The 18,777-nt window shown below is 37.2% G+C and overlaps 1 protein-coding gene across 1 annotated transcript in view; it reads right to left on the reverse strand.

Annotated features, from left to right (window-relative positions):
• Positions 1–18,777, reverse strand: part of ATG5 (autophagy related 5) — a 70,807-nt gene that overhangs the window by 1,379 nt on the left and 50,651 nt on the right. The window lies entirely within an intron of this gene.

Below are 18,777 nucleotides of genomic sequence, written 5' to 3' on the forward strand. Positions count from 1 at the left end.
GTTAAGGCATATCCACCTCACCCAGCTATAAGCCATATGAATTTTACAAAGATCATGCTTAAGATGTTGAGCTTCCTAAAAATGTACTAATAAAGTTCTGTTCTTAATACTGTGATCTCCTGAAAGAGCTGGACTACATGTAGTATGTCATGTACTATAATACATATAATACATGTAATATTCCTGAAGTAATTTTGTTTTGCTAAGAATAATTTACTTAAGCCTGAAGCAGTATTTCAGAGTTACTCAGAAGGCTGAGTTGGCACCAGCTCCTTCTCACTTAGTTTCACTGGAAAAGCTAAGTTAGCAAATGGTTCCCAGTATGACGAGTATTTTCTAAGAATATTTCAATTCATTTGATTTATACTTGTCCCAGAGGATGCAAGTACTTTGATCCTTTGATTCAAATGATGGGAACCAGCTAAAGCAACTGACATAACTGTCATGACATGAACTAAAAAAAAAAGAAAAAAGAAAAAAAAAAGAAAATGTATTTCAGAGCCTTGAGACAAGAAGAGCATCTGAAATATGCTCCAAATAATGGTTAGGGGGAAAAAAAAGTAGGCAGTGACCTTTTACTGTTTTTATACTATTCTCTGGCATTCTCACATGGACCTACCACAGTGAAATCCACATTCAGTGCTCAAAAAATATCACTGCCTTCTCTAATTAGCATTTTATGCTCCCCGCCTCAACTGTCTGTACTACAGAACAAACTACTGTATTCCCCAAGAGCTGCATGGAAGAGAGCAGAATCTAGAAATGAAGGTACCATTACTGGCTCTTTCATTCAGCTACCCCAGTTGCAGCAGAAATCCTCTTTTATAACATCTTTTTTAACATCTTAAAACATTTTAAAATCTTATTTGTTTGGTAACCAAAATGATCTGACAGCTGCCTGAAGAAGTTTGTATTATAACCAGGTATCTATGTCAGCACAGGCTAAATCAGACTAGGAAGAACCATCCTTGAATATGCTGTTGACTTTATGCTAGTAATAACTCTCCCTGTAGAAGCAGACAGTTATGTTTGCCTAAACTAAAGCATTATACATGAGTTAGATGTTACCTACATATGGTATCATATTCTGTAAATTTCTTGATTAAACATATAAAGCTTGATTCTCTAAGTGGTATAGTACACATATTATCACACTAAATTAAGCATAAACAATTGCAGGTTTCTGGTTTTATTGCAGACAGGTCAGAAGAACATTTAAAAATAAATGTCTGGTATTTCCCAGCAAAGCAGGTATTTACTGAGCTGAAGCATTACCAGTCAGATCGTCAAGAGTATAAACGCCGACAGAAAAGATCTCAGAAAATAAGTTTTTATACTGAGAGGTTAAGAGAACATATAAATAATTTTAATATTAAAGTAACTCCAAAATATATGTATTTAACACTTTGAAATTAAAATCTATCTGGTATTGCATAAACTGGCCAGAGTTGGTGACTTTTTTTTACATTTTGTAATATTATTTAATTTTCAGAAACAGCTAACTTGCATACAGAGACAGATGGCAGAATGCTGTGTAGGCGTCAGTATTGTGCCAGACACCTATACATAGCTGACTCTTCTTAGCAAAAACTTGCACAAAAAATAGATTAAAAGCTTTAAAACCTCAGTATAATATTCTTGTCACTGGAGGACATTAAGGGAGTGGAGCATCTCCCTGATGAGGAAAGGCTGAGGGAGCTGGGGCTCTTTAGCTTGGAGGAGACTGAGAGGCGACCCCATTAATGTTTATAAATATGTTAAGGGCAAATGTCATGAGGACGGAGCCAGGCTCTTCTCAGTGATGCCCAATGGTAGGACAAGGAGCAGTGGGGGTAAGCTGGGACACAGGAGGTTCCGCTTAAACTTGAGAAGAAACTACTTTACAGTGAGGGTGACAGAGCCCTGGAACAGGCTGCCCAGGGAGGGTGTGGAGTCTCCTTCTCTGGAGACATTCAAGACCCACCTGGACGCCTTCCTGTGTAATTTCGTTTAGGTTCCTGCTTTGGCAGGGGGGTTGGACTAGATGGTCTTTCGAGGTCCCTTCCAATCCCTCACATTCTGTGATAAGCTTATAAATGATAAACACTTTATTTCGTTCCTTTACTGTGTGATGGAAGGCTTTGGATGCGCGTACTAACTTGATGCCTCTTGCTTAAAAACAAAATGCAGTTTATCTGGGTGTCCCCATTCCCCCTTCCCTACCCAACTTTTTCCCTTTCTTATACAAATCTTTTATTCTGTTTCTCAGCAAACTGAGAAAGTCTCAGAGGTCAATGAAGAATTTACAGTTTAATTAAAGTCTAAATCTCTGCATTAGAATTGTTTGTGCTTTAGTATTATCTCTTACAAAGCATCACTTCTCCTTAATTCCTTTTCCCCTTGAGGCTTGAATAAAGAGATCTTATCTACCAATTCTGTATTTACTGTAGCCTTCTTTCACAAAATCCATTGTTTTTACTTTAGCATTCTTCCTTCCTTTTGTTACTAGGGACCATAAACTCCCAAGTCACATTTACCCAAACTTTCCTCAGTTTTCATGTTTTCAGTAACTTCCCCATTTTGAATCACATACAGAGTCTCTCTCCTATAGACGGCTCCTCTGCTTTATGTTGCAAAAAGCTGTCAACAGCAAATACACTAAAAATATTCTTGTTGGAAATATTCTCATTTTCTCAACAGCTGTCTAATCCTTATCCACCATTACCACTGTGATCTGGGTTCTGGTTGATTTACTAGCTATCATGAAAGCTTCATCCACCTGGTTTATAGACATAATAGATTTACATAGTATTTTTCTTCCATTGAGAGTTGTACCTTATTTTGTATGCATCTTAACACACCAAGTGCTGTCCTCTTCTTCCCCACCCCATATTCTATAATAACAGAAAGTCTTTTTAGACTGACAAAATGCATCTATAAAAGTGTACAAGTTGCTAAACACAACAGATATTTAAATGAGTGGTGTAAGATCTAAATGACTTAATTACAAAGAAGATTAATGCCATTCTATGTCATTGGACCAGGCCTATAAAAATCAGGGCAAATAACTCTGCTCATCTGTAGTGCACAGGGCACCTGATATCATCATCACCATCAATACACATTTTACAAGATTCAGTAATGTAGTAAAAACCAGAGGATTTCCTCAAAAACAAGTTCAAATTTTCCAGTCACCTCACGGACCGTTTTTTTGGGTTTAAAATCATGATAGAACTGAGTTACTTGTTAGCTATAGTATGACTTAAATATGGTTTCTTTTACTTTGTTGCAAATTAATCTCAGGAAGAAGATTAAGTGGAAATATCAGAAAAATAAAAGCATAACCATACATGTTTTGTAGGAAGTTTTTATAATGTGTGTATATAGTAGTTACTTACTTAAAATCAGAGTATTTTTATAATACTGAAGTGATGCGCAAATAATAAAGACTGGTTTGGCATTTACCATTAAAAAAAGTGCCTCAAAATAAATTAAATAATCTCCTGTCAGAGTGATTGTCCCAGGATTAAATGATTTTTCTTTGCTTTCCTTGTGGAAATCCATGAATATAGAAAGCACTATAGCCCCTGAAAGTCACTAATCACAAGTGATAAGCACAAATTGTAAAGCTTTTTGGTAAAATTTAACAATAATCTGTCTCCAGAAGGCAGATAACTATGCTTACGTATTGTGTACTAAGACTTTTTGAGACATTTCAGATCACTTAATTTAGACAATAACTCAAAGGCTGCAACACTTGAAGTAGGTACCTGACCCAGGCTAATAAATCATACAATGTAAAGTCAAGAATTTTCCAACTGTATACAGAAAATGAAGAGAAACAGGCAGCTCTGATATGAAAGGTTTAAGAAGAGGTCTGCTTTTCTATCATCTATAAGGTGTCTCAGTGTTCCTGATCAGGAAACCACCTTAATCCAGCCAAAGAAAGTATTGGCAAAGGACTCCCTTTTACAGATAGGCATCTGCTGGAAGGAAGCAAGAGAAAGTGGCTGTTGCATCTCTCAAGAGTCCTTGGAGGTGGTGGCTCAAAGCCCTTCTCAACCTGAGGCAGCCTGAGTCCACTCTCCCTTCTTTAAGGGGAATACCTTAACTACTACAGTATTGGCTGTTGCTAATCCCAAACTTCCTCTAAAATCCCTCAATGTTCAAGAACTAGTGAGAAATAAAGAACAAAGAAGAGAAAATCTGTAGTCTTCAGAGAAGGTAGGAAGATGTGCAATATCATGGTATCACATGGTAAGGTTTTCCGTTTCCTTTAGCTACATAAATTATTGCCTGCAAAGTAAACCATTCAATACTAGGAAACAAAAGAACTGAATTAGTTTATTCAGCATGAAATCAGATTGTTACACATGCCTCTGATACAATCTAAATACATTTTTCTACTGGATTATCTTTTTATTTAGAAAAGAAGAATTAAAGATGGAGGGAAAAGAAAAGACTGTTTTTGAAATCAATTCAAGTGCCATAGAGTAGAATAGTGAGAAGGCACTGCTTCTGGCAAAGGTACATGTTTCTGCCAATTTTCACTCAGATTAGCACCACAACTCTCACCAATGCTGCAGCTACATACTCTATTTCACCTACACAAGATCAGCTTCTCTAGCCAGACTGTATCTGTGATGCACCACTTAAAATTCCTTAGTGGGATGAAATACCTCCCTTCTGATTTGTGGACTCTAGCAATCACCTGTCAGGGCAATTTAGCTGGCTTAAGTTCTTTTACTAATAGACAATACAAGATATTCAGGATTTAGTAAAAATATCCCTGGAGTACTTCAATTAGAATCCTCAAGTATTCAAGTCCTCGGCATAGCAAGTCCCAGAACCTGCCTGTAGTCACCAAAATGGACAACTCAGAAACCACAGCTTCTTACTCTGGGCAGCACCACTTACAAAATTGGCTTTAAAAGTCTAAACAGGGAAATAGAACACTGTGTTCCAAACTAGGAGCAGACATTGCACTTCTTGAGTGATTCAAGGCCACAGGACTATATTGGACAAGGATACGAGAAAGTGTAAGGAGTAAATATAACCAAAGAAAATGTCACGCAGTAGGAGCCTTATGAATAATGTAACAGAACTAGTTTCCAGCTTTTTCAGTTTTGAAGTGGGCCATAAGCATTTGCTTGCTTATCTTCAGAATACATCATATGTTCTGGATTAGATGATACTAAAGGTATTCCCAACAATAGGTTACACCACAATGTAGGAAAACCCATCTTAGATCAGCATTACAAAGAGCAGGGTTCTCCTTTTGTGGTTGTGGTGTGGCTGCTTTCCTTTCCACCTCCCCTGCTCCTCAGATTACCAGGCAGGCAAACAGGCCTTCAGGTGCATGCACCTTGAAGCAGCCAGAGCACTCCTTGACAGTGCATGCTCAGCAGCTGGTGCCTCAGACATCTCTGAACCTGGGGAGATACACCAACATCTTAACCGGGAAGATTTTCATCTAACTCTTCAGGATCTCTTAGGAAATTACTTAGAGATACATAGTTTTCAGTAAAGTGCTTCACGTGTAGATGTAACCACTAAATTCATTACTGACAGATATTGCTGACTCAATTTTTAAAGCCTAAAGCCAAAGCTGGGTGGGGTTAAGTCCCTGGCAAGCAAAGGTAAAAATTTCCTTCTTGAAAGGATCACATACTAAACTATGTGAAATTATTTACAAAACACCACACTATATTAGCAAGCAAATTCAAAGACTATGTTCTAACCTGTAAGCACAGGTGGTAAGAAAGAACTGGACAGTGGTTGAATTTATCCTTCCCCTCTCTAAGCACTTCAGGTTGGATGTTCTAGGACAAAAAAAGAGACAGCCCCAGACAAGCCTCATATTTTTAAAGAAGTACTCTAGTGACTTCTGCAGCAGTAAGAGAATATAAATAAACAAGCACTTGATTAATGTACTTTACTTTCTGCACTTTTAGAATCATAGAATCGCTTTGGTTGGAAAAGACCTTTAAGACAGACCTTTTAAGTAGGTAACATCTCTAAAAAAGCCAAAACCTCAATATTATCAAGTAATGGTTCAGTTTGATACAGGGATCTTTCAACTGTTAGTGCTGAAACCAATGAATAGCATCTCACTCTTCAACAGCAACCTGTCCAAAACTGAAAACAGCTCCAATGTCTGATATTAAAATTGACAATGACTGGATATAATTTACAAAAAAAACAAGCTTCATAATTATTTTCATTGTGTGTGCTACAAAAATCACATGTAGCAATTTTATGGGAAGTGCATACAAAAAAAGTTGAGGTTGGTGAAATTTCTTAGCCAAATGATCACTTCCCTCTTTGAATGAACTCGGCACAAGTACTTTAGACAGTGAACACTTAAGTTCTCTTTACAGATACAAAATATTTTATATTTAAGTAATGATATCTTTAAGTTCTAAGCTTACTACACATTCTGTTGAGCAGGGTTTGGTTATTTTTGTAGTTAAATTTTTAAAAATAGGAATATGATCTTAGTGTAAGTTTTCAGAAGCTTCACACTAGCCTATGTCAGCTATCACATCCCCGGCTTTCCTTACTTTTCTGTGAATCTCACTCTATTGCAAAAAGGACCCTGCTCATCACAGTCCTAGAAGTCACATTACTAGAAGTGACTCATTTTCCGTAGCAATCTTAACATACTTTTCACTTTAATGGCATATAAACTACCAAAATCCTTATTCCATTCCTCTCCTCTAATTTGGAATAACTACCAGTTTAAGCAGAAACACAGATGATATACTGGATCACAATCAGCAAGATACGCTGTTGAGCATCCTCTGATGGAGAGCAAGAACACACAAAAAATTCTGCAAAGCTGACTCTAAAATAGTCTAGCCACAACAAAAGGTTCCTCTGACCTCAAAAATTTAGAGGCTCATATGTGACACAAAAGCACAGGACTGACTTTTCCTTCCTGCCTACCTATCTCACCAGCCCTGGGGAAAGCCACTGATGATGATTTCGGATTAAGAACTTGTACACAGAAATACATGGTCGATACACCAGTTAGAACAAGTCATTAGGTTCCTCAAAATTATTCCATATCAGGAATAAACATTGTTCCAAACACAAGATGTGGTTTGGAGAATAAGAACTTCAGTTTGTGAATATAATCCAACTGACCAACATGAATGTAAATGATCATGTAGATGTGGTTAACTGGCAGCAATGTGAGAGTATCTCCCATTTTAACCGTTGGTAGCAACATGAGTTCAATTGCTCAAATTGAAGGTCAGAGTTTTCCTAAATACATGTTCTCAGCCCTAGATATTCTTGATATCCACACAAATATCCTAGATAGCTTTTAACTATGGCAAGTTCCTGGTCTCAAAGACGACTAATGGTAAATAAAGTCTACAACTTTGTATTTTGCTTAAAAATATCTTTTCAAAGGAATGTTAATTTTTAATAGGTTTACTGAACAACCCCTTACAGATAACAGAATAAGAGTGCTTAACCTGTGTTTTCTAACTCATTATTTTGATTTTTAAAAATTCTTCTCCAAAATAAACAGTTCAAAACATAAGTCTCTCTCCTTTCTTAAGTGTTTTGTCATTCATATTACATGTCTCAATTTCACCCTTACAGCACCTTGATGTCATCTTACCAGTGCCCCTCATAAGAACTACTGCTTCTTAGTCCAAAACACTATGATAGAACTAGACCTATAACCTCAGTGAAGTCTGTTCTTGCAGAGTACTTGAATACAAAAGCCTAACTCCGGGCAAGATATCTCAAGTATTCTTCCTTTGCAACACTGTCACAAAGTCCATATTCACTGATCTGGCTTTAATTATGGCTGTATTTCTTTACATGGTTTTGACCAATCTCATAGCAGCCAGAAAGTATGTAAACAAACTAGAAAAGTTTTTAGAGAAAGTAAATTTGGCCTCAAACACCAGTAAGTCCAGGTTGCCCAAGCAGACTACTATAACAATTCTCCATGCAGTTCAAAACAGTTAACACAGTAATGCCATCTAAGATAACCACGGGGATTTTTCCTTCTGTAAAAGAGTTCATGCAGCTCAATAGAAAAGCAGACAGAGGATAGAAATGAAAGCTTTACTTAACTAAACTTTGTTGTTTTGGTTTTTTAAATTTTTTTATTTTGTATATTTAATAGCAGCTTTTTAATGGGTTGTAATAGGTCCCAAACTAATTTATGACAGAACCTTTCTTAAAACATCTAACATTTTAACAGTTAAAGGGTTTTAGAAGACCTTTCAGTGACTGAGCCTGAGATGATTCCCATCAAATATCTAGCTTCAGGCAGGGGAAAAAAAAGAAAAAAAAAAAGAAAAAAAAAGATATTTTATAAGGTGAAACTCCCAGGAAATATTCTTATATCCCTTCTCACTTTGCATGAGTGCCTTAGGTTCAGCCTTGAGCCAGTAATAAACCTGTGCTAGTTCATAAAAGACCAGGGTTAGCAATTGGAGCTTATAAAACAATTTTCTGCAACACATTCAAGTTTGGCTACACACATGTGGACAAAGTGGCAAAGTTCAATGCAAATCACGCTGCTGTTCCACATAACAAGCAAGCACACAATACATTCATACATACAAGCAACAGGCTAAGTGTGCATTAAAAGATAAGCACTTGAATGCATGACAAATTGAGCCCAACTCGTCCATGATACATTTTCCATTGTTGAGGGAGAGCTAAATTACTTTTAGGAGTTGTGTAGCTTTTTTAAACAGCAAGCATCTTGACTTGCAGTAAGTTAACACTTTAATGCACCATACCCTTAATTAGAATTGAGGTTTCCCTTCCCTCTGAACTGAATACAACTGACCTTCAGAAATTAAGGCTATCTGTACACAGCTAGGGAGCTAATCAATATGGTTCTTGGAAAAAAAAAAAAAACAAAAAAACATTTAAATAAAGATTTTTCTCTATGAAGATTGGCAAAAAGCAAATCAATTGGTTGTAAAAGACCTCTTGTTGCTAACAGTGTGAGAAATTTTATAATGTCATTGTTTTTAAAATACTGTTATGCCAAACAATTAAATAGCAAATTCGCTATACAAGCATATTATATATTCCCTATGCATATGGATTCATATTCTTTTAAAGGTTTTTAATGGCATTCTTGAACTTTCAACCTCTGTTTTACTTCATTTTCAAGTTACTACAATTCACATCATGCCTGCAAATATTCTTTGAGTCTAATGGCTGCCCATCTTTTATAATGAACTTTTCAGCTAATCAAATGATGAACTATTCCTAGCAAGGCAAAACAAAGAAGCATTACTGTTGCTGCAGAGTCATTGTCAATACAGAAAAGACCAGCAAGTTTACTTGTTTTCATCAATCCATAATGCTAGTTGTTAGTTTATCTGCCCAGTTTAATAAATCAAATTCAAAGTGGACATTTGGACATAATTACAACTTTAAAACATTTTCCTGAAAAGTGATAAGCAATATATACAGATGAAAGCCTTAATGGTTGCTATTTCACATTTTGTACCTTTTCCCATTTAACTGGAGAAAAATTAACTGCTTTTGCCTCTTTTTTAATGCTACTTCCAGCAATATTATTGTGATAGTAAATAACAAAGTAAACAACTTCACAAGCAAACTAAACATGAAAATGGAGATGAGCTATTCAATTAACCCCAAAGTATGGACAGTTTTCTTCCATGTCTGACAAATTCTTCAGTCTCTGCTAAGGTGATCAGTAAAAACTCGGCTAATTGAATCCATCGATGTGAAAAACCACAGGCTCAAGTCTGTACTGCATACATCAAGCTGAGGGATTTCTGCTGCAGCCATGGCGGTAATAGTCAGTGGGGTCAGGTCAAAGAGGGTTAAAGTGAGTCAGGATATAGCCAAAGGAATACATCAAACACTGATTTTAAAAGGGCAATTAATCTTAGACAGAAACGCTTCCTGGGGAATGAGATCTCAATCTTAAGAGCACACTACATGATGTAGCAGTAAAAATGTACATATACAAGCTTAGCAAGCTTTTATCCTGTGATCACAAACAGAAGGGGAGTGCTGTTTATCAGAGAAATACAAACCCTTGCTAAAATACTTACATTAGCTTCTTCCGGGCCCTTACCCATTGAAAAATAAATTCTTTAATGAGTAGGCAATAGAGTTTGCACACATGAAATATCTTTTTCTGTAAGGTACTGTAAGTTCTTTTGAATGCTAGTAGCTTAAAGTGTTTAGAGATCTCTACCATTGTAAAATTAAACAATTTAATATTGAAAAATTCAAGAAAGAATGGATAAAGGAGTAATGGAATATCTGAAGAACTCTTTACACCGAACAGTAACTAAAAAATAAAAATTATATAAGTAACTCCCCGCCAAACCAGTTACCTGTTCAGAGTTAAGATCAGAAGTGAATTTTCATCAAAACTTCATTTTAATTTTTCCATTCCAAAATATCAAGAAAGTTAGCTTCCAAGCTGGTAGATTATAATGTAATTTTTTTGTAAAGAGAGTTTGACTAGTAACTTAAGTATGTTATTTATTTTAGAGTTCAAAAACTTCACAGCGGAAAAGTAGATACATAAAACTTGTAACACACACATACAGCAGTTGCAAACAGAATTTGCTAAGTTAGTATAATTAATTAGTTTGCGCTATTACTAGGAATCCTGAGCTATGTGGACAAAACACTGCAGGTACACAGCTCTGAAATGAGTTACAATTAATTCTGCTGCATTAGTTTGCAATTTTAAAGAGATTTGGTTTTGCAATCACCCTTCGATCTGAAGATCCTGATTCCCAACATCACAAGAGGCAGAATGGCATTTATTTATGTATTTGGTCCATACATCTGGCTTCTTTACTTAAATTGCCAGTGAGTAGCAGTTTGCATTAAGGTACTGGACTTCATGAAGTTTCCCAAAGCACAGACACCCGCTGCATTTTGCTATTTTAAGTGTGGTGATGATACCACCAGGAAAAAGAGCAAGGGGCGCAAGAGGCATTCAGATCTTCAGTGACTATAACACCTCTGTGCATGTGCCAAACCACTACACAAGGCTTTGACTTTGACATGAGGAAAAGTTTTATCTCTGTTTTCTTACAAATACTCTCCAAATTGCTACAGGTGCCAAATAAGATCAAATGTACAATTTATCCACCGAATGTGAAGTCATCAAAATCTCTGATTAAAATGAGGCATTTAAGAAGGGGACAACTACTATCAACAAGTGCTGCTGAACTCTTAGACAAGACAGTAGGACACAGCAAATGTGGTTATTAGTGGATTACTCTGCATAACGTTATTGGTAAGGCTGCTACTTTTCTCCTAATTATTTTTTGTAGGTCCTTCAGTTTTGCACGTTCTCTTCTTTTTAGCCCCATAAGATGTTTATCTCCTGGGAAAATCAGATTATGCCTATACACATCAAGGCAGAATAGAACAAGACTGCAAGAGAGAAGCAATGATTTTACTCAGCCTCCTACTACAGATACAGTACATATACCTAATTTAAAGGTATAGATACAGCTCATAAAATGGAACAGAACCTACGCTCTGAATCTCAGGGCAAGTGCCAGAGAACAGTTCATGCCTATTCAGCTAAATTATCTTCCTTTCCATATTGCTTACTGAGAATAGCCCCCAGACTGTTAATCTATGAACACTACTCAAATTTTCTGGGAGAGTATCAGTTGGCCTAGACAAAAATTATGCCAGAGAACTGCTTAACAATCATACAGCACAAACCCATGTTGTAGCCCTCTTTTGTTTACTAGCATAAATAAAAACACTGACACCACATTGTCTAAATCCAGTTGTGCACTACAGTTGAGAACTTCACGTTGCAAGTCTTCAGAGATTTACTGCTGTCTCCTGAAAGCTTTAGCAGACCCACTAAAGTCTCCAGTTATGCCTTCACCAGTTATAGCACTAAAGGCAGCAGTGATTATGCAGCATACAAACTGGATGATGACCCCTACTGAAAAAAAAGAATTTTGGAGCATTCTCACATTTTCTATGAAACTAACCATAAAAAATATCCTGTAAGTCTATACTTTGTGTACTTTAACTGTTGCTGACGTGCTTGTTTCTGTAAGCAAGGATATATTGGAAACTAGAAGAAAGGCTTGTTTTGGTTTTTTTCTGTGAAGTTTTTGATGGTTCAGTCATACCAAGTGACCTCTGTCATCTCCTTGGGGTGAGACAGACTGATTTAGATGAGGATTCAAAAAATTCCAGTTCTTAACTCTGCTACTGACCTCAGTGTGACCAGGTGCAAGCCACATCAACCTTCTGTGCCTCTAATTTCTCCTTCCTTTTTGTCTTTCTTCACTCATCTTTTGTCTAAGTGATAAATTCTGTGGGAACACACTGCAATGTCCTTACAGTGCATAAAGAACCTGAGGTCTCCTCCTAAAACACAAAAAATATTCCTTTTAAAACTGAAAATTCACCACAACCAAAACATTTTGTCAAGATGCTTTGATTCCAACAGTCTTGCTAAAACTCATATGCATGGTAGATTACTGACAGAAAACTTGCCCTATTTCCAGTAATTTTCTACAATCTTCTCTTGACTGCCTAGATTTTCAGATCTGTAGCATTCCATGAAGGATTTTAGGGAGCAGGACACTGATGCTCCTAGGAAGTGCTGCTCTACTGCAGCCCATGAAGCAGACTGCTCTAGGATAAAAATCCTACCTCTCTTCTGCAAAGAATTTTAGAAGGGCTATCTTTGATTTCCAAACAGAATAAGCTAAATTTTGAAAAAAGTTACTTTGCTGTATGGAAGATTTTACTTTCTCCATTCATACTACTACTGTTAATTATAGACTTAAACTTTCTTGTGCTGGAATAGTCATTGGCCTTCAGACAAATTTAAAGAGAATAGTCTGGAGTCTGATACTAATAAAACTTATTGGGTGGCCAACAGAACAAATTTAGCTGAAGCTGAACAAATTTCCAAAGGCTTGTCTGAGAAACAGGATTATTTCTCTGCTTGCTGTACCTCTTCCTACATTCCACCCTTTTGAATGTGCATGCTCAGAAACCACTTCTAAGTCACAAAGAAAAAGCACGCTACTCTTGTGATATTAGGAAATTTGTTGGATGGAAGAGGAAAGACAAGAGTAGAACAGAATAGACTATTTCAGTTGGAAGGGACCTACAATGATCACCTAGTCCAGCCTGACCAATTCAGGGCTGACCAAAAGTTAAAGCATGTTATTAAGGACACTGTCCAAATACCTCTCAAACACTGACAGGTTTGGGGCATCAACCACCTCTCTAGGAAGCCTGTTCCAGTGTTTGACCACCCTCTTGGTAAATAAATGCTTCCTAAAGTCCAGTCTAAACCTCCCCTGATGCAACTTTGAACCATTCCCATCCATCCTATCACTGGGTACTGAGGAAAAGAGCTCAGCACCTTCCTCTCCACTTCCCCTCCTCAGGAAGCTCTACAGAGCAATGAGTTTGCTCTTCAGCCTCCTTTTCTCCAAACCAGACAGATCTAGAGTCCTCAGCCACCCCTCGGAGAACATGCCTTCCAGCCCTGCCACCAGCTTTGTTCCCCTTCTCTGGATGCATTAAAGTACCTTAACGTACTTCTTAAATTGTGGGGGCCCAGAACTGCACACAGTACTCAAGATGAGCTCAAGGTGAAGCTACATCTCACCTCACCTCATCTCGCTGAACACAACGGGATAATCGCCTCTCTTGACTGGCTGGTTACGCTGTGTTTGATGCACCCCAGGATGCAGTTTGCCTTCTTGGCTGCAAGAGCACAGTGCTGACTCGTATTGAGCCTGCTGTCAACCAGCACCCTCAGATCCCTTCCTGCAGGGCTGCTCTCCAGCCACTCCTCTCCCTATTTATACTTGGGCCTGGCATTACTCCGTCCCAGGTGTAGAAGGTACCATTTGGACTTATTCAATTTCATTCCATTTGCCACTAGGAAAGGCGCAGAGGGCCCACAAGCTACCAAACTGATAATCATTGTATAGTCAATTGAGGTAAAGTTGGATCAATCCTTAAAACCAAGTTACGCTTGCTGTCTCCTGAGAAATTCCATGCACAAGGATCACAAGCAGCCCCCAATCCCCACCATGTTTTTTCTTTTATTTTGAAAGCAAGTCAGAACATTCTGCATACACAGAAGCCCTCCCTGAATATGCAAAGAGCTTGTGAAGATGGCTAACAAGAAGCCATATAAACAGTACAGCTGCCACACTATTAACTCTCAGATTATTTGCACCTTTCTGTGTAGTTATGACAAATTCATTCTATATTAATTAATTCTACAGTCATGACTATTAATTCTATAATCTCAAGCCAACCTCTGGACTTCCACCCCTTTTGATCAACTATTAAATCAAAGGCCATGCAATTTTAACACAGAAAAAAAAAATCTTTCCATTTCAACTTAAAAAAAAAAAAAGAAAAAAAAAAAGAAAGAGGCAACTGGGGCAGGTAGGTGTGTGTGTGGGTGTTAAAAAATAGTCAAACAGTCAGAAGTCAGATGAAAGGCAGATGCAGAATGATAATCCAAGCAGATGGCCTGGTTGGGAAAAGATAACAGGCACAAATAATTACACCAGAAAGGAGATGTACATGATGACCTCCTCTAACATGAAGAGCACCATTGAGTCAAGGACATGAGGAGGCTGGAATAGCTTAAGCAGTGGTCTGAAGTTCAGTTCTGACTTGCAAGATGACTCTCCCAGTAGAGGAGACAGTGGACTAGAATTCCTATCACTGGTAAGCTTCTAATCATCTTTTAGTATGCCTGCACACTACAAGACCTCTAACCCTTCAACATACTGTCATATCCATGTGGGATGAAAGTGTGGCTAATAAACTGCCTAAAACTGACCAGGGCTAGTCATATTTCTAAATTTAGGTGGCCTGGAAAAGCATTTCAAAACTGTACTTCCACAGCACTGAAAAGCAGAGACCAGCCTGCAGAGAGCACAAGCAGTCAGACTTACTAGCTAGACACGGGGAGCAAACGCTTCCTAAGTTTGCTCACCACCAGCGCAGCAAGGACTGGGATGGTGCCGTGCTGCTCCCCTCCTTGCTGTGCAAATCCAAAGGTCCAGCTAATTCTGACCTCCGACAGAGCAAGCCCAGCTATATTTCATGTCAATCCAAAGACTACTGCATACATTTACCTCCTTCTATTGCACTATTTGTCACTTGCATCAAAATTAGGAGCCTACACGGCAAATCTAATTAAATTCAATTTTTCTGTTTGACTAATTTACTGGAAGTCAATGCTTAGAAAACTGAGGGAGAACAAAAACAATTAATATGTAGTCTCTCATACAATATACATTAAAAAAGCCAAGAGTTAATTGAAAACAGTTGATCCCTAATTTTACAAAATCATTCAGTGCAGCAAGTCTTAAGAGAAAAATCCTGGAAGTCTTTTTGATCCTTGTTTCATTTCTGAAAGAACTCATGACACTGCTGTAGAAAGAGGTCAGTTCACACAGCTTTTCTGAATGAACAACAATGCTGTGAAAACTGGGATTGATTGATAGCCTACTGTTTGCGTCATTATGTCCAAATGTTTAACATTTGAGTCTTCAAGGAAGCATGAGACAAAAATCAAAACAAGTTTTATGAAGACTTCAACAACACTGGCAAACTAAAATTGTATCCAGAATTGTTTAGACATGATAGTGGAAGAAAACAGTTTCCTTCTGCATTATACAATTTCTGTATTTGCATTATGCACAATGTCTTAAACTTCTGGTGTAGAAGAGGAAAGAAGTCTTTCCCTCCCCTAGACCAACTCTGTTTTCTATCATTTTAACCCTTTGCCTCTTCAAAGCATTCGCTGAACTCAACACTGCTTCCTCTTGCAGTTGCTGCTCTGTAATTATGCAAGATCACACTGCGTTCGTACCCCTTCTCCTCATAAGATGAGTCACCATTTCTAAACAAACTGTTTACAGTATTAGGATGTTCTTTTATAGGAACCTCATAAGTGTCTACTAAACAACTTTTATTTTTTAATTGCTGAGAATTTTTCACATGGGTTTTTTTCAAATTTGATAAACTCTGAAGTTCAGAACCGATATCACTACTTCTGGAAACAAAGACCCCTTAACTGGCAACCGGAGCACCCATCATCAGATGCATAAAAACGTGGGGAAATGCAGCATGACCTCTCTAGTGGCAACAGATAGATAACACTTAATTTTATATATCTGTCATATACGACATTGTTGCTGTAAGCAGACAGCCCAATCTACCTGATCCCAGTATGACAGAGGTTATTAGATAGCCAGGAAAAATACCTATGGTGCTATCTCCTTCAGGCACAGATAATTAATTTTGTTTGGGCTAGATGACCTTTAAAAGTCCCTTCCAACCCAAACCATTCTATGATTTGCAGGCAACAACATGGTGTTCACATCTTCTCTTCCTTACATGCATAGAAACTATAACTATGCAGTCTAAGAGACCACAAGCAACATCAAGCTTCATTTTAGCCTGTCCCTCCATAATACACTACATCTTCTCACAAATAGAAATAACTCTCAAGTTTTTTAAATGACTGCCTAATTTTCCAGAACTGGAACTACTGCTGACAATTCCACTTTACCACACAAGAACTGTCCAATTAAAAGATCAACTTTTGCCTGTGCAAGTGGCATCCACAAGCATAGGAAAAGAGATCAGACAATGAGTTTACAAGTGGCAGTATGAATAAGCAGAATAATGTGATTCTAACCCTGAAGTCCTCATGAATGGTTTTTCATATTAAAATAAAAAAAGACATCTGTCAGGAGCTTAGATTCAAAACTCCATGATGTACCATCTATGAGAAGTAAAACTAGGGCTTTGGACTGTTGGCTGGAGAGGATTTTGTACAATTTCAAGAGTGTAAAAAGGTGAACACTGAACAATTTTATTCTTGACCTCCTGAAGTAACCAGGACATTAGTCTTCCTGCAAGACACCTGAAAACCCAGAGATCTAAATTGGGAAATGGAAGAATGTTGGTAAAGAGACATGGTCCCGAGGTATCTAAATACTTTAGATTTTCATATAAAAAAAAAAAATATTGGCAAACTGAAGTAGAAGTGTAAAAATAATGGAACACCACAGCACAAAAGGACAGAAAGCAAGAAGAAAGAACCAAAGCAGAAGTGACAATTACTAACTACTTCCCTGAAGATCTAGATCTATTTCTATTAGGAAATTAGCTAAGGTTTGAAAAACTACAAAAATAGTTATACAAATAATGGTGAGCTTAGTCAAAGAAGTAGAAGAGCCAGTTTTGAAGGATGTAAAAGCAGATATTAAACAGCAAGAGTTATGTATGACAAGAATAGAGGTACTGAAGGAACATGATGCAGGAAAAAGAAAGGAAACTGCTGTAGAGTCACTGACATGAAAGAAAATAAGATGGGTCAACAGAAGTTAAAAAAAGAACTGAAAAATAAGTGCCACTCTTTAGTGATGCTGGGATCAAGATCAGAAATAATGAAACATTGCCCAAAACCTAAGTGACTAGCTTGCCTCAGTTTCAAGTATGAATCACTATGGAGGAAAAAAACCCTAAAAACCATAAAACCAAGACCAAGCACATCTGCCCCCCAACAGGAGATGATCACAACTGAGACCTAAACGCAGTTTAATATGCTCAAATTGCAGAACTTGCGAAGTTTTACTGTAAAAGACTGAAACTGAAGTGAAATTGCACATCTTCTAGTAAGGATTCCCAATAAGTCTAGGATGTTAGGAACAGTAGTCCATAAATAGCAAGATAAGTATTACCTATACAACCACAGAACTCCTAAGTTCAATTTCAATTGTATGCAGCCTTTAGACAAATTTAAGTAAACAGTGATTATGGAAATTAGCAAATAAAAAAATGTACTAACACACAGCACAGGTTTACCCATAGCAGAATTTCAGACTGAGGTGTCTTTCATTTATGAACTTCTGTGTAACTGATAAATTAAAATTTATTATTGCAATAACCAAAAATAAAATAATAACATGCCTTAAAGAGAGATTGCAGTAGGCTGCAATACAGAGGAAGTGATTACTGCATTAGTTTGTGTTTGAGAATATTAATTTTAATATTTCTTACACATGACAAGTAGGACTTCACTGTTTCCTAAACTTCATGTCAACACAGGAGGATCAGAACAAAGAAAGAAGAACTTGAATTGAAACAAACTAGATGCATCAAAATTAAATGCAAGATTGTGCACTTTCTGTGATGACTTGGTCTTACTATTTCTGTTGCCACAACCGTTGCCTGCTAAATAGGCACCAAGGAAAAACTATTCAGCTAACAAGAAAATATCTGATTTAACACATTTGCTGTCTAAATATTCATTTAGACAGAAAATTACAGGATTATATTAGATCAGTTCTAACCTAGTCTTCCAGAAGAAAGTACTGTCTAGTACTGCAGTAAGAGTACTGTAAAGTGAAAAAAGAGCATGTTCTCTGAAGGTTCTCTCAACACTGTATTATTCTCAAAGATGTTTGCTACTAATAAAGATAGCCATTCTCCTCGTTGTTCTAGAGGAATAAGGAATCCTTTACAGTCAAGATAATTAATGTAATTGTCAAAAGTTTTAAGAACTACACTGGCTTCTTAGTGCTTGTTCTAATTCAAAGTACTGATTTTCTTCACATTTTCTGGTCATTACAGTGTATAAATTGTTTGATACGCATTTTGACAAATGGGTTCCAAACTGCCATACTCTCCACGACAACTCCACTGCAGTTGGAAAAAAGGACAAAAAAGATTAAGCTAACACTTCTTGCAGTCTGAAGAGTTAAGAGACTCTACGTA

The sequence above is a fragment of the Antrostomus carolinensis genome, unplaced genomic scaffold (genome assembly GCF_000700745.2).
Source record: "Antrostomus carolinensis isolate BGI_N321 unplaced genomic scaffold, ASM70074v2 scaffold17752, whole genome shotgun sequence".
NCBI lineage: Eukaryota > Metazoa > Chordata > Aves > Caprimulgiformes > Caprimulgidae > Antrostomus > Antrostomus carolinensis.